This window comes from Crassostrea angulata, chromosome 9 (genome assembly GCF_025612915.1).
Source record: "Crassostrea angulata isolate pt1a10 chromosome 9, ASM2561291v2, whole genome shotgun sequence".
Lineage (NCBI taxonomy): Eukaryota > Metazoa > Mollusca > Bivalvia > Ostreida > Ostreidae > Magallana > Magallana angulata.
Window position 1 is genome coordinate 11,732,018 of NC_069119.1, and position 14,528 is coordinate 11,746,545.

The 14,528-nt window shown below is 31.6% G+C and overlaps 1 protein-coding gene across 7 annotated transcripts in view; it reads left to right on the forward strand.

Annotated features, from left to right (window-relative positions):
- Positions 1 to 8,196: 8,196 nt before the first annotated feature.
- LOC128163384 (uncharacterized) overlaps positions 8,197 to 14,528 on the forward strand; it is a 31,806-nt gene continuing 25,474 nt past the window's right edge. For 2 of the 7 annotated variants that reach the window (XM_052826974.1, XM_052826967.1), the window contains exon 1: positions 9,772 to 9,916. The gene's annotated coding sequence lies outside the window, so the exon portion shown is untranslated. The other 5 variants (XM_052826968.1, XM_052826969.1, XM_052826971.1 and 2 more) reach the window with 5 other exon arrangements.

The window sequence follows — 14,528 nt, forward strand, 5'->3', positions numbered from 1 at the left end:
ATCATATTTTGCGTACCTTGTCAGCGTTGTCTCTTCCCGTTTGATGACCATGCTTTCTTCAGATTGCCGTTACGACACAACTGCCCGGAAAGATACATCTGTCTGTCTCTGTACTCTATGATGTCTTCACTTACCGAATTCTTCGTGGTTTGGAGAATACGAAAATTGATCTTGACCGAGTTGCTTCTCGCAATAATTTGGCGCGGTCTAGCTTTTTGTCTCCTTGGGTTTACAGCGCGTTGCAAGTTTATACTCTGAATTGGGAAAGTTAAATTACTGCTCCTCCTTCTAGTATTTTGGCCTTGGTATCTTCTTGGTATCTTGGAAATGGATTCAGCGATACCAAATAACATTGTAAGTGGGTGTCATCCATACTGCTCTAGCTCGTCTTATTCTCTACGTTGTTCGTGTTTTCTATTTGTAGTTGTTGAGGTGGATTCTTAATGATTAATTTTTCCACAATCGTATTTGAAATTTCATCGTGGAGGGAGTCTTTGATGGCCTTTTTGACCACTTCTGCTATTCTTTTTATGTAACCTGCCGAAATAGTTTCAGGAGCGTTGATGACGTATTGCCGTGGAAGGAGTGGATGCTCGGATCTAACCGGAAGTCAGGATCAGCTGGTGTTGACATGCCGATTGGCTATGGTAATGCTGATTGACAAGCAAGTGTTGGGTCATAGGCGATTAAAGTTAGTAATTTGAAAGTATTTGTGATGGTGTAATGTAAGTCAATCAGTAAAGACATTCAAAGTCGAGCAAAAGAGTAAGTTCAGTAATAACATGAAATATGACAAACGACATGTAAAAGTCACTGCTGGATTTACTGGGGTTTTTTTTTTTACATCGAAAGAGATAATCGTACAAAACACGTCCATAGATCGGCGAGTTGATGTCAGAGCGGGATAAAAAACAAAGTATAAAAACTACTATTTTACTTTATATGTTTCAAACATGTTTTGTTCCTCGTTCGCCCTTTTATTAACACAGAAGATTCGGTAAGGTTTAGAGACAAACTAAGAACATAGGATAAGGGTGTTTGAAAGATATTCAGAGGCAAGCAATGCAATTTAAAAACGTAAACCGTCCCAGGGATGTCTTGGCTAAAACATTTTCAGAGGATCTATTCCTTAGTTAGTTTTATAAGTGCAAAATCGTGCGCAACGTTTTTTTTTTCGCAATAAAATTACGATTTTGGTATTGATGCAGCTACACTTTTGCAACTAGGACAAAGAAATCGCCTTGTTATTTTGGAAAAAAAAGTTTTAGATTCAAAGAATCCTGGGAATTTCTATGGGTTTCTTTTTCGATGAAGGCCAAAGGATACCTCTTGCAATGTGGTATCAGTCTAGTTAGTTGACTGGGTAATCATAAGGCTGGAGTTAAATGGCTGGAAAAGGAGCTCGGTCTCGGTTTGAGATTCGGATTTTCAACATTACGCAATATTATGATGCAATTTGGCAAGATATGTACCTAAAAATGTGTGTGTGTGTAATATTGGGGCAAAGTTAACACATTTTGAAGAAAAAAAATATCAACAAAATGCCATGATATGGTCGATATTAAGGCATTTGTTCGGGCCGCGGGGTTCGATCGAAACAACTGTGACCTTAAACAAATTAATGATTTTTAAACTGGTTTAGCCTAATCAGATATTAAACAGAAAACATTATGGTTCTCAGGGCACTAGTATTATTATTAGTTCAGGTTGTTCAAATAAGTTACACATTAGATTAACAAGAAATATAAATAATTCAATGAATTTGTTCTTTAGAATAGGACAAATGTCTTTAAAATTTTTTAACCTTTTTACTTTGTGAATATGCAGCAAACAAACAAAACGTATCTCTTAATCGGTTCGTAATACTGGTTTATAGCAAAACCAAAATGAAAATTATAATATCATTTATGGTGTGTTACACGTAATACTGTATGAATGAAATAAGAATTCTATGATTAATTGTGCATCTAAGGAAAAAAAAAACCAGATTACACTGTAAGACATCAGGAAAAGTGTAAATTAAACAAAATATTCAGTGGTGGATCGAACATCCGTTGAAACGACTATTTCAAATCGAAAACAAGATAATACAGTTACAAAGGTTATATGTATAAAATTATTAAATTCGTTTAGCAAATGAAAGTATGAAGAAAATTGCACATTTATTGCTTGAACTTAAGATACACACGATAAATCATTCTCCGAAAAAACCCCCAATAAATTTGACTTCATCGTCCCCCAAACTATTTTGGAATGGGATGATGTATCTTCTTTTTTCAGACAAATTGATACAATAAACAGCATTTGTTGATACAGTATACGTTGAATGTAAGTAAGTGCTCCTCTTTAAATAAACGTCGTAATTGTTTTAATTTTCTTTGTAAATATCTATCTTTTAATTCATACGAATAAAATTAAGAATAATTATATTTGAGCGTAAAAATATGAAACATTGAACTATTCTAAAATCAAATTCAGTTTATTTTCGCACATTGTTTGGTTTTTCTTACCGATTGACGTTGATATTCTTTCCCTGCAATGTTCTCTGTTTGATTTTCCTTGTCATGAGAGTGTATGGAGCAGAGTATAGAAATATAATTCTAGCAATTGGGTATATTTAAACCCACAAACGTTTTCTTTGCATCGCATTTTTTTTTAAATAGTTCGTTGCCATAGAAAATAGGGAACATATTTATCACAATATATAAAAATCTAGAAGCTTTGATTCAGTTTTCTTATGGTCATTTCTAAATTATTTCATCAGGAATTATAAACATGGTGTGAGAATAATGACGGGCTAAACGGACCCAAACTTTCTAAGCTCTTTTCAGGCGTTCTTCCTAAAACTGATATTTTCCTTCGAAGATCACTTCAGTCCGTGTTTTTCCCCTTATAATTTTCATGGGTTGGCACGACACCTACGGTAACTGGATAGGACTAATTACATGTATGACAGACCAGAGGATTCGAACCCGGCCCGCTGAATCTAATAAGCTATCTGACAATAGTGCTTGATTCAGTTTGACCGGTCAAACTGAATCAAGCACTATTGTCAGATAGCTTATTAGATTCAGCGGGCCGGGTTCGAATCCTCTGGTCTGTCATTTTAATTTACTTTCGTTGGTATCTATCAATATTATCACTTGCTTGGAGTTTTATATCTTTTTAAATTTTATCAAATTTAAAATAAATGAAATTTGAATGAGTAGCTTTTAAAGTAAACAATGTCTGTAGGGACACAGAATCAAACATTGACTCGCCATTTTATGAGTGCATACATATCTGCTAAAGATCTAGACCACAATGTACTGTTATGCAATACAGTTTACTTTCGATAATATTACATCAACCAATGACTACGTTCAGTGGAAACGCTAGCTTTTTATGACTTCGATTTATGTCACAGCTTTCTTATTATTAAAATTTAAAGATCACTGTTCCATTACAATTGTGAAAATCAATCCATTTGTCAATAAAATAATTAGTAAATACAAAAAGAGATTTTCTGACACTGATAACAACATATTTTCTAACAGTTCTTTTTTTCAATCTTGTTTCAATCTGCTTTTAACATTTACAAAAACCTATTACTTGTACTGTACTCCATAAATTTGACCCAAAAAGTTAAGAATCCGGATGATTTTATGACAAGGATAATGACATTTCTAACTTTATGTGAAGAAAATTCATAGTTCTTTGATTGTTTTTGAAAAAAAAAAATTAGACAGTTGCAAGATTCTGCTTTCTGCGGCAAGACACAAACTTGGTCATGTTGGTATTTGGTTTTAAACATCTGATTCTAATCTAGTTTGAAGCTTACTAGTTGGTGTTTTGCATGGCCCCCTTGAACGCGACGGTAACATGGTTCTGGACAAATTTGTGGCATGTTCTTAATATAGATATAGTAGTCTCATCTTTTTTTCCATTCTTTAGTCATGTGTTTTTATTGTGTAAGTACAATTTTTAAAATTCATGATACTGTATTAATTTGGTTGTTTAATTTTCATTGTAACAGGTGTAGCATACAGTTTGATAGCGGACATTACCGCTACATTTACATTGGCATTTTTAATAACATGCTCTTTTCAATTCAACACGTTGTTAATATTGTCTTTCAAACTGGCAAAGAAAAAGAGCAGCGTAGACACTGGTTGAAAAAATTAATATAGGTTATATGATAAAAACATGGACGATGGTATGATATAGTTTTTTTCTTTTATTAAAGAGGCATATTATTCAGTTACATATGAACTTAATAAAGTATATTTTGTTATGTTATATTCATTCAGAAACTCAGATTATAATTTCTCAAAGCACTAACGTTTGAAATTTTTTTAAAACCTAGTGTAGATAGAAATAAAAAAATGTGAACTTTAGTGTAAAATGGGTGCTAGGTACTTTTACGTGTACTTGCAACTGGAACTATTCCTATTAATTTGAAAGCCAAAGTTCTGTTATGTAATTTACCTTATACATACTATAATACTCTACAGAAATACTGACAAGATGTGATTATTATAAAAAAACATGTTAAGTTTTGATTTTTTATATTTGCTTTAGAACTTCCGTATCATTATTTTCTCTAGATCACATTCCAAAAAAATTAAATAAATGTTCATGCGTTTATGTTCATAATCTTATAATCAGAATACACAATTCAGCTTTGTAGAAAATGACAGTGTCAATGTATTTCCCCACAGTTTAAATACATAAAACATCGAACGTGTTTTCTTTTCTATAGTACATGTACTTCGTGCCTTAAAAAAGATTAGTTAAGTTATGTAAACTTTCTGCAAGGTTGTTACTTCTCTGAATAAATTATTTGTATGATTAATGTCTTTTTATCATTTATTGGTTATTTTTTTTCATTATGTATGTACAAAATTGTAATAAAAGATCATCCGGTAATCTTCTCTGAACTGCTGGCTTTTGTGAAGAAAAAAAAATAATTTAGCTGTGAACACATCTGTCTCATTAGCCAATCATTTTTATTTCTTATATTCGATCAGTGCTTACTATCTATTCAAGACATATTACTAAAGTCAGGTACTCTTTACACAATTGCGCTAAAAAATATAGTCCCATTCATCATCAGCAGGAACAACATTTGTCATAAATTATAAAAGAAGTCTTAAACTTTGATCATTTGTATCTAGGAAAGGAAAAACATTTAAAAAAAATAACGTAGAACAAAAGTTGCTAACCATAATGTTCTAAACAATGTGATACCTTAATTATTTTTATTGGTGGCCTCAGTAAAGAGAAAAAGGGTCGGCGCTTAAAACACAGGTGTTCAGATACCTCTAGAACGATCAACAATTCTTAAACACTTGCTGAGCAAAATATGTTTATATTTATGAGATCTTTTATTTAGTATCATAAAATAGGGGCTGACCCCTCACATGAAGGACCAAGATGGCTCTAAAGTCATTTTATTAACTCTTTACTGAGCATTAATTTGTTATTAATGATATATTTATCAATACAATATTATACCTTAATTATATGTTACGAACTACGGGGTTTTAAGAGTCGAGAAGCTAGAAGGCCACAACTTTGATCATTTATATCTAGAAAAAGGAAAATGTACATGTAGAACAAAAATTGTTCTTAATGTTTTATACAATATGCTTCCTTTAAGTATTTTTGATGGTGGCCCCGGTAAGGAGTTAAAGGTTCAGCCCCTAAAATCCAGTTGTTCATCTGTAGAACAATCAACATTTCTTATTGAGCATTACATGTTTATATTTATGATATTTTTTATTTGATTTCATGAAAAATGAACTTACCCATCAGATTAGGGGCCAAGAGGACTCTTAAGTCTTTTTACAATAACTCATTACTGAACAATACTTTGTTATCTATTATAGAAGCAAAAATGTTCATTTACAGCTGTTCATTTATACAGTATCATACCTAAAACATATGTTATGTAATAAAGGGTTTTAAGAGGCGAAATATCCAAAACTTGCTCAGACTGTGCCAACTCTTTTTTACTTCTCAGTCTGGGGGTACATTAATACATAGAAAATAGGCATCCATTAATTTGTTGTCCCCATTTAAAGAGTTTAAATTGATTCTCTAAACCCTGGTTGGTCTGAAGTTTAGATAGTTGAAACTGATCAATGCCGTCAGACCCTGACCAGTGTATGGAAAAGTGGGTGGTTTTATGAGGACTGATTGAAATCCTTTCTTGACTTGAACCTGTAATGGATGACCTCCTCGTCGCTAGTTACTAAGATCTATCTTAAAACCAAAACTTGTCATATGATCTTATCAATGATGTTTCACAAAATTGTCATATCATAGGGTTATCTTAAGATTTGTCTTAATCTTATAACTTCTAGGGACATCTCTTACATATTCAATAATAAAAATGTTTGTTCGTTTGTTCGTCAAAGAGGTCAAAGTCGTGAAATACATGAAGAGCATTTTTCTGGGTCGAAAAATGCCCCCTCTTTGTTCATTAATCTACGGGAGTCATTTACATTTTTTTCACTGGCAAATGTTCAGGACATGTAAGAAAGCACTTCATACTTCATGATAGAGATGTCTTGATATTCCAGTTTTCAGTTATGGGAATGAGATGAATGAAATTCGACTCTCCTCTTTAGAAAAAAAAGTAAAATATAATCCACATCCTGGTTTCTTGTTAATGCTTTCAGGTGCAAATAATGTTGACATTATCCCTGCACGATTTTTTAAATTGTCAAATTTTCTTTCGTACGCTGCAAAGTTTTGTAGGCAAGGATATCAATTATTAACTTGATATGTTACCCATTTGTTCAGGTCGAATGCCATATATGCCACAATGGTACATGTAAATTACGTGTGGGGAAATCTAAATCGTAAATAAAGCACACTACTTAAGCAGAACTAGATCTGTTCATTAGAATTTCGAAAACACTTCAATCTCCTTAACTTACCTATTAAGTTTTAATTTGCAGTGGATGTACACTAGTAGGACATTTTAAATTTTTGTGAAACCTATTATGCATTTGTTTTTAGAACTGTATCAAATATGACGGGCAAAAATAATATTGTTTTTAGTTAATTGACACATCATGCAATTCATCATTGTATTTTAGTAAAAATGCGATAGACAACTTATTTCTGAGCATATATAATTTTGAATATTTATCGATCCCTTTAAATTACCCTATTAATAGTATTTCAAAGTACATGTAATAATAGAGCATTTATAAAGGTTAAGCAAATTAAGATGTTTTTAAATGCACAATGGACTTGCAAATCGAAGGTTTGTTAAAAGGATAATTTTGGGATTGATCGATTTTATATCTTATATACGAAGATGATCATAGTGATTATTATATTTAAGATATTTTGAAATAAATTTACAATGCTTTTTGATGCAAACACCAAATTGAATGGGATTTTTGGACACGTTATGCTAAAATATTAATTCCATTAAAAGGTCGTCTAACTCGTCAGCCATATTGTATTACGCATTCCATCATGTGGAACAGTGAACATAGAGAATTTTAACACCTACACGAGATACAGAAAGGCACACACAGTGAAGGTAGTGTCTGCTATTTGGTAGACACTCTAAGTCCCTCTGTTTTCATGGCAAATCGGTACTCTTAAATACTCTAATTACATTTCTGCGTATGACATCTTTTTTAAACTGGAAACATTGACGTCTTTTAAAGGTGTTAATTGATGTTTAGTTATCTTCTTTTTTGATTCAGTAAAGATTCTTATTTTAGGTAATTGTAAAACATTTTAATGAACAGTAAAAAGACATTGTTAAACAAAATTATTTTATATCTCAAGTAATTTGCATGTGTGTATTAGTTAACACTAAATGCAAGATTTCTTGGTCTTAAAACCCTTTTTCCCCATGCTGATTATTACGTTTCCTCCACAGCGCACTTGCGGTAACGTAATTAAGTTTAAAGTACTGGGTACTGGAGAGAGCTGAGCCAGTCTCATTGTAACGTTTTTTTTTTTCAAATGCCAATTGTTAAAATGAAATGTTTTTGAATCATGAATATACAGAAATAAAACAAAACGGTCTTATAAAAATTCCTGATATATAAGAAACCCTAATCATACCATTTCAATCAATTTAAAAAAAAGTGTTTGTAATATATATCTTAACTGATTAGTCAGCCCACGGATGAAAATTCAATTTCGCTTGTGTACATAGGAATTCTTGGAACAAATTAGTGTAGAAAATCGTTCAGGTGTGAAATAGGTTTTTCCAAATATATCGAAAAGTACTGTAGCGATCGCAGTAAAAATATCAGATTTCCATAACATCAGAAGTTGACCGAAACTGCAAGTACCCTTTAATGTATGTATACATTTATTTAAATATAAGGGCGTCTCAGATCAGACAAACTTGTTTGACGATAATGCGTAATGAACTTTAGCGATCGCATAAGATTTTCAGGATGATCTTTTCCACATAGATCGCCATAACATCAAAAGTTGACCAACAGTGCAGGTACCCTTTTAATGTATATATACATTTATTTTATATATTAGGGCGTTTAAATAAAAAAATATTTTGTTTGACAATAATGCGTAATTAACTTTCGGTTTCGGTTTCTCAATACAATTGTAGATTTTTATTATTAACCATTCGATAATTTATCATAAAAACATCATTATAATATCAAAATGCATAATTGTTACATAATTCAATTACATTTCAATTGTATTATTACAGTAACGTAATATTATTTCAAATAATTTTACGTACATGTAATGTGTTTCAATATCCTAAAACAAAGTCACGCTGGTGGCAAAAGGCAACATATATAACATGTCTTGTTTTGTTTATATAATGTTTATCGAAAAATGGAGGTGATGGTCATACGTCAAGCAAACTTTAGAAGTCATAACCCCTTCATACGGAAATCAATTATGGATAAAAATAATAGAATATTGATAGAGGGGCGTTTGACATTTTGACCAGCATATGTCTTTTCCACAGTGCCCATTGCAATGTCTCCGTTTACATGACCAACCAAATTTCTGTTTGCTTCTCAAGCAGGACAAATTAATCAGAGTTTCTTTTATTTACATGTACCAGTAAAATGAAATCATATATCGATCAAAATATATGTGAAACGATGGTTTAAATATAAAATTTGTTTCGTCTAAGCTCATTGCTTCAGACAAATAATATTTAAAATGTGATTGTAAGTTTTAATGGCATGACGATCAAGGAAGTTTATTTCAGATCACTTAATGTCCTCCGTGGTCGAGCATTTTATATTAAGTAACTTAACTTCTTCGTGGTCAAGAAAGATTATTTTAGAAAACTTAATGTCTTGAGTTTGATGGTCAAGAAAATTTATTCTAGATAACTTAATGCCTTCGTGGTCAAGAAAGTTTATTTTAGATAACTAAGAAACATTCTAAGAAGAGCTTTTTTTCCAATGTCAGTTGTTAAAATTAATTTTTTTTTTAATTCATAATTATACAGAAAAAAAGGGTTTCATAAAAATGCATGTATATCTTAGACCCTAGCTAACCATACCATTTCAATCAATGTGAAAAAAGTGTTTGTAATGTATAATTATATTAACTGATTTGTCATCCCAAGGATGAAAATTCAATTTCGCTTGTGTACATAGGAATTCTTGGAAGAAATTAGAGAGTGTAGAAAATTGTGAAGGTGTGAAATCAGGGTTTCCCAAACATCTCGAAAAGTATTGTAGCGAGCGCAGTAAAAATATCAGATTTCCATAACATCAGAAGTTGACCGAAACTGCAAGTACCCTTTAATGTATTTATACATTTATTTAAATATAAGGGCGTCTCAGATCAGACAAACTTGTTTGACGATAATGCGTAATGAACTTTAGCGATCGCATAAGATTTTCAGGATGATCTTTTCCACATAGATTGCCATAACATCAAAAGTTGACCAACAGTGCAGGTACCCTTTAATGTATATATACATTTATTTTATATATTAGGGCGTTTAAATAACAAAAATATTTTGTTTGACAATAATGCGTAATTAACTTTCGGTTTCGGTTTCTCAATACAATTGTAGATTTTTATTATTAACCATTCGATAATTTATCATAAAAACATCATTATAATATCAAAATGCATAATTGTTACATAATTCAATTACATTTCAATTGTATTATTACAGTAACGTAATATTATTTCAAATAATTTTACGTACATGTAATGTGTTTCAATATCCTAAAACAAAGTCACGCTGGTGGCAAAAGGCAACATATATAACATGTCTTGTTTTGTTTATATAATGTTTATCGAAAAATGGAGGTGATGGTCATACGTCAAGCAAACTTTAGAAGTCATAACCCCTTCATACGGAAATCAATTATGGATAAAAATAATAGAATATTGATAGAGGGGCGTTTGACATTTTGACCAGCATATGTCTTTTCCACAGTGCCCATTGCAATGTCTCCGTTTACATGACCAACCAAATTTCTGTTTGCTTCTCAAGCAGGACAAATTAATCAGAGTTTCTTTTATTTACATGTACCAGTAAAATGAAATCATATATCGATCAAAATATATGTGAAACGATGGTTTAAATATAAAATTTGTTTCGTCTAAGCTCATTGCTTCAGACAAATAATATTTAAAATGTGATTGTAAGTTTTAATGGCATGACGATCAAGGAAGTTTATTTCAGATCACTTAATGTCCTCCGTGGTCGAGCATTTTATATTAAGTAACTTAACTTCTTCGTGGTCAAGAAAGATTATTTTAGAGAACTTAATGTCTTGAGTTTGATGGTCAAGAAAATTTATTCTAGATAACTTAATGCCTTCGTGGTCAAGAAAGTTTATTTTAGATAACTAAGAAACATTCTAAGAAGAGCTTTTTTTCCAATGTCAGTTGTTAAAATTAAATTTTTTTTTAAATTCATAATTATACAGAAAAAAAGGGTTTCATAAAAATGCATGTATATCTTAGACCCTAGCTAACCATACCATTTCAATCAATGTGAAAAAAGTGTTTGTAATGTATAATTATATTAACTGATTTGTCATCCCAAGGATGAAAATTCAATTTCGCTTGTGTACATAGGTATTCTTGGAAGAAATTAGAGAGTGTAGAAAATTGTGAAGGTGTGAAATCAGGGTTTCCCAAACATCTCAAAAAGTATTGTAGCGAGCGCAGTAAAAATATCAGATTTCCATAACATCAGAAGTTGACCGAAACTGCAAGTACCCTTTAATGTATGTATACATTTATTTAAATATAAGGGCGTCTCAGATCAGACAAACTTGTTTGACGATAATGCGTAATGAACTTTCGATTTCGGTTACTCAGTACAGTTGTTTAATAAAATTGTATACTATTATTAATTACCATTCGAGAATTTATTATGAAAACATCATCATACATCATCATAACGTAAACAAACAGGTAAGCGATTCGATTTTTGATTTTATTATATTTATGCATAAAAACAGATAAGTAACATCTATGCACTTATTGAGGAACTGTTTAGTGACATATTTTTATCAAATTATTTTCGTATCACCTATAACTGAGCGTAATTATCATTATTCGAGCGATTCGTTCGCCGATAAATGTAAAAACGATCTGGAAATAAATAATTCCTTTAGGAAGTTTATATCGTTTATAGTTAAATCACTCTGAATTATTTTTGATATATAAATTCTTAAGCATTTATAGCTAGCTAACATTTATTAATTATGTTCATGTTGATATCGGACAGAAATATGCGTCCCTGTTATTTGGGCATCGAAGAAATTATATGAAACGTGAAGCAATGTCTGTTTCTTGTATATGTGTTTATCTTTTAAAATGCCGAATTTGTCGTTTATAAATTCAAGCTTTTATTACTTTGCAGACTTTAAATGAATTAAATTCAGAAATCTATTTCTGACGTTGTCAAATGTTGCATCGAATTCTCACAGTAACTCCGTACTTGCGTACGAATTGACAAAGATTGTAGCGCCGACGTTTTAGCGCGCATCAATGTTATGCACAGCGTTCTTGATATATTAATTATTCTTAAATGATTTAACTTGTAAAACGTATTAAATTGACATTGAAAACACATTGTTACGCCAATTTTCGTTTTGCAAAATAACTCTGAAATTTGTACTCAAATCTGATTGGCTACAGGATGCAGGATAGGATAGGATAGGATAGAACTTAACTTTTATATTTCTATCATGTATCGTGCATCCTGCATCCTATCCTATCCTATCCTTGTCAACCTTTTAGGATAGCAGCACTGTAATATCAAAATGCATAATTGTGACATAATTCAATTACATTTTAATTGTAGTATTACGTATTATTATTATTGAATATAATTCTACATAATGTGTTACAATATCCTAAAACAAAGTCATGCTGGTGGCAAAAGGCAACAATGTACCATGTCTTGTTTTGCTAATATAATGTCTATCGAAAGATGGTGGTGATGGTCATACGTCAAGCAAACTACAGAACTCGATCTTAAGTTTAAATGTCATCACGGCCAAGAAAGTTTTTTCTAAATAATTTAATGTCCTTCTATGAAAGTTCATTCAAGAAATCTTAATGTCTTTATGGCCAAGAAAAATTATTCTAGATAACTTAATGTCTCTGTGGTCAAAAAAGTTTATTCTAAATAACTTGGAACCATTTTAGGAAGAACTTGGACTTCAGGCAGTTTTGTCAAATAGCACTGTGACGTATGCCTGTCTATTTCATAATTGTCGATCATCCATGGCTCTTTTAAATCAACAAATTTGTCTGACTTTTGAGTTAAGATAAGTAAGCATACGGTGTATATTTCGTATGAAATCAGCGTCATATTTAACATGTTGTGACACGAGAGAGTGACATCTTAATGAAAGTCCAAGATCTTATTTAAATAATTCTGATGTCTTCTTAGTCAAATCTATTTATTCTAGATAACTTTATGTCATAATGGTGAGTTAAGTTTATCATAGATTTCTTAATATCCTTGCGGTCTAGAAAATTAATTCTAGGTAACTTAACCTCAAGGAAATATCAAAGCAAACTATGATCAAATTAAATAGTCGTGAATATCCTATCAACTTGTAATGTTCCATTATTAGCTTTTAGATAAAAACTATTTAAAAAAATCATTTTTTAGCTCACCTGAGTTGAAAGCTCAAGTGAGCTTTTCTAATCAAAATTTGTCGTTTGTCTGTCGTCGTTGGCATTGGCGTTGGCTGTGTTGTCCTTGTAAACTTTTCACATTTTGTAACTTGTATGGAAGCACCCTCAGCGCGGGCATGTTAAGGCTTCCCGATGGATTTTACAGCGTTATGTAGAAAGTCACTTGTCTGTACTTCATACGATATGATGTCATAATTAACTTTGACGTCTCGATCTGCATTAGTGTCGATAGTTCTCAAGGAATGTATCTTAACGTTAAAAGTGAATTATATATCAAACCAGTATAATACCGCATGTTTCCTTTACATAGATGCTGCCGTTAATGCTAGACGTACAGAATTAATTCATATTAAAAACCAGCATCATATACTATAAACGTACTACATTTTGCTGTGTATTCTATTTAGCTCTTTTGGCGGAACAACACTTCCGCTGAATCAAGTACATCGCTAAATGCCATGCATAAATGATAAGAATAGTCACATTCAGGAAAACGCTAAATGAATTCAAATCCACGCCAACTTGTTCCAAATCAAATTACGCCAAATATTGTACACGCCAAATGTAATACGTTTACAGTAATCGGCAGTTTTAAAGCTTCGTTTTAAGTAAAAGACTATTTATAAAGTAGTGGTTTGGATACTCTCCCTGCTAAGTGTAAACAACTGAATGAAGAAATTTTAATGCATGTAAAAATCAGCTTGGCGCAGGTGAAAGATCAATCAACACAATTTTAGAATATTTTACGTAAAATTGGTAGAGAATATAAGTAACAATGTAAATCGTGCTTTGAAAACCTTTGGATTTACCCCAATTTTTTGTAAATCGCTTTTAATTAGGAAAAATGTGCATTATTTTGATGATTTTGTGGAATGTTTCAACAACATATTCCATAAACGAAATATTTATTTCTTTCCCAAGCAAGAACTTCAAAGTATATGACTTAACAAAGGAATATTCTTAAATATAAGTATGATTTTATGTCATTAATCACCTGCGCTGATGCGATTTAAATAGATCATTTGCAATATTAGGATTTGCCCGTCACGTGATTACAAAGTACATATGACGTCACAAAAATGCATCAAATATAATGTTTCACATCGATGTAAATAAATGTAACATAGGTTTTAAGAAAAACTCCCGATCAAAGTATTTTTGCGATGATTCAAATGATATCATTTTCCAGCCGTATTTTAGCATCGGGACGCCTTAACATTGCTGCGAGGTGGTGTTGATTCAAGTTTCTTCAAATCATGGTCCCCGGGGGTTGGGTGGGGCCACAATGGGGGGATCATGTTTTACATAGGAATATATAGAGAAAATCTTTAAGAATCTTCTGCTCAAAAACTATTAGGCCAGGAAAGCTAAAATTTTAGTAGAAGCATCCT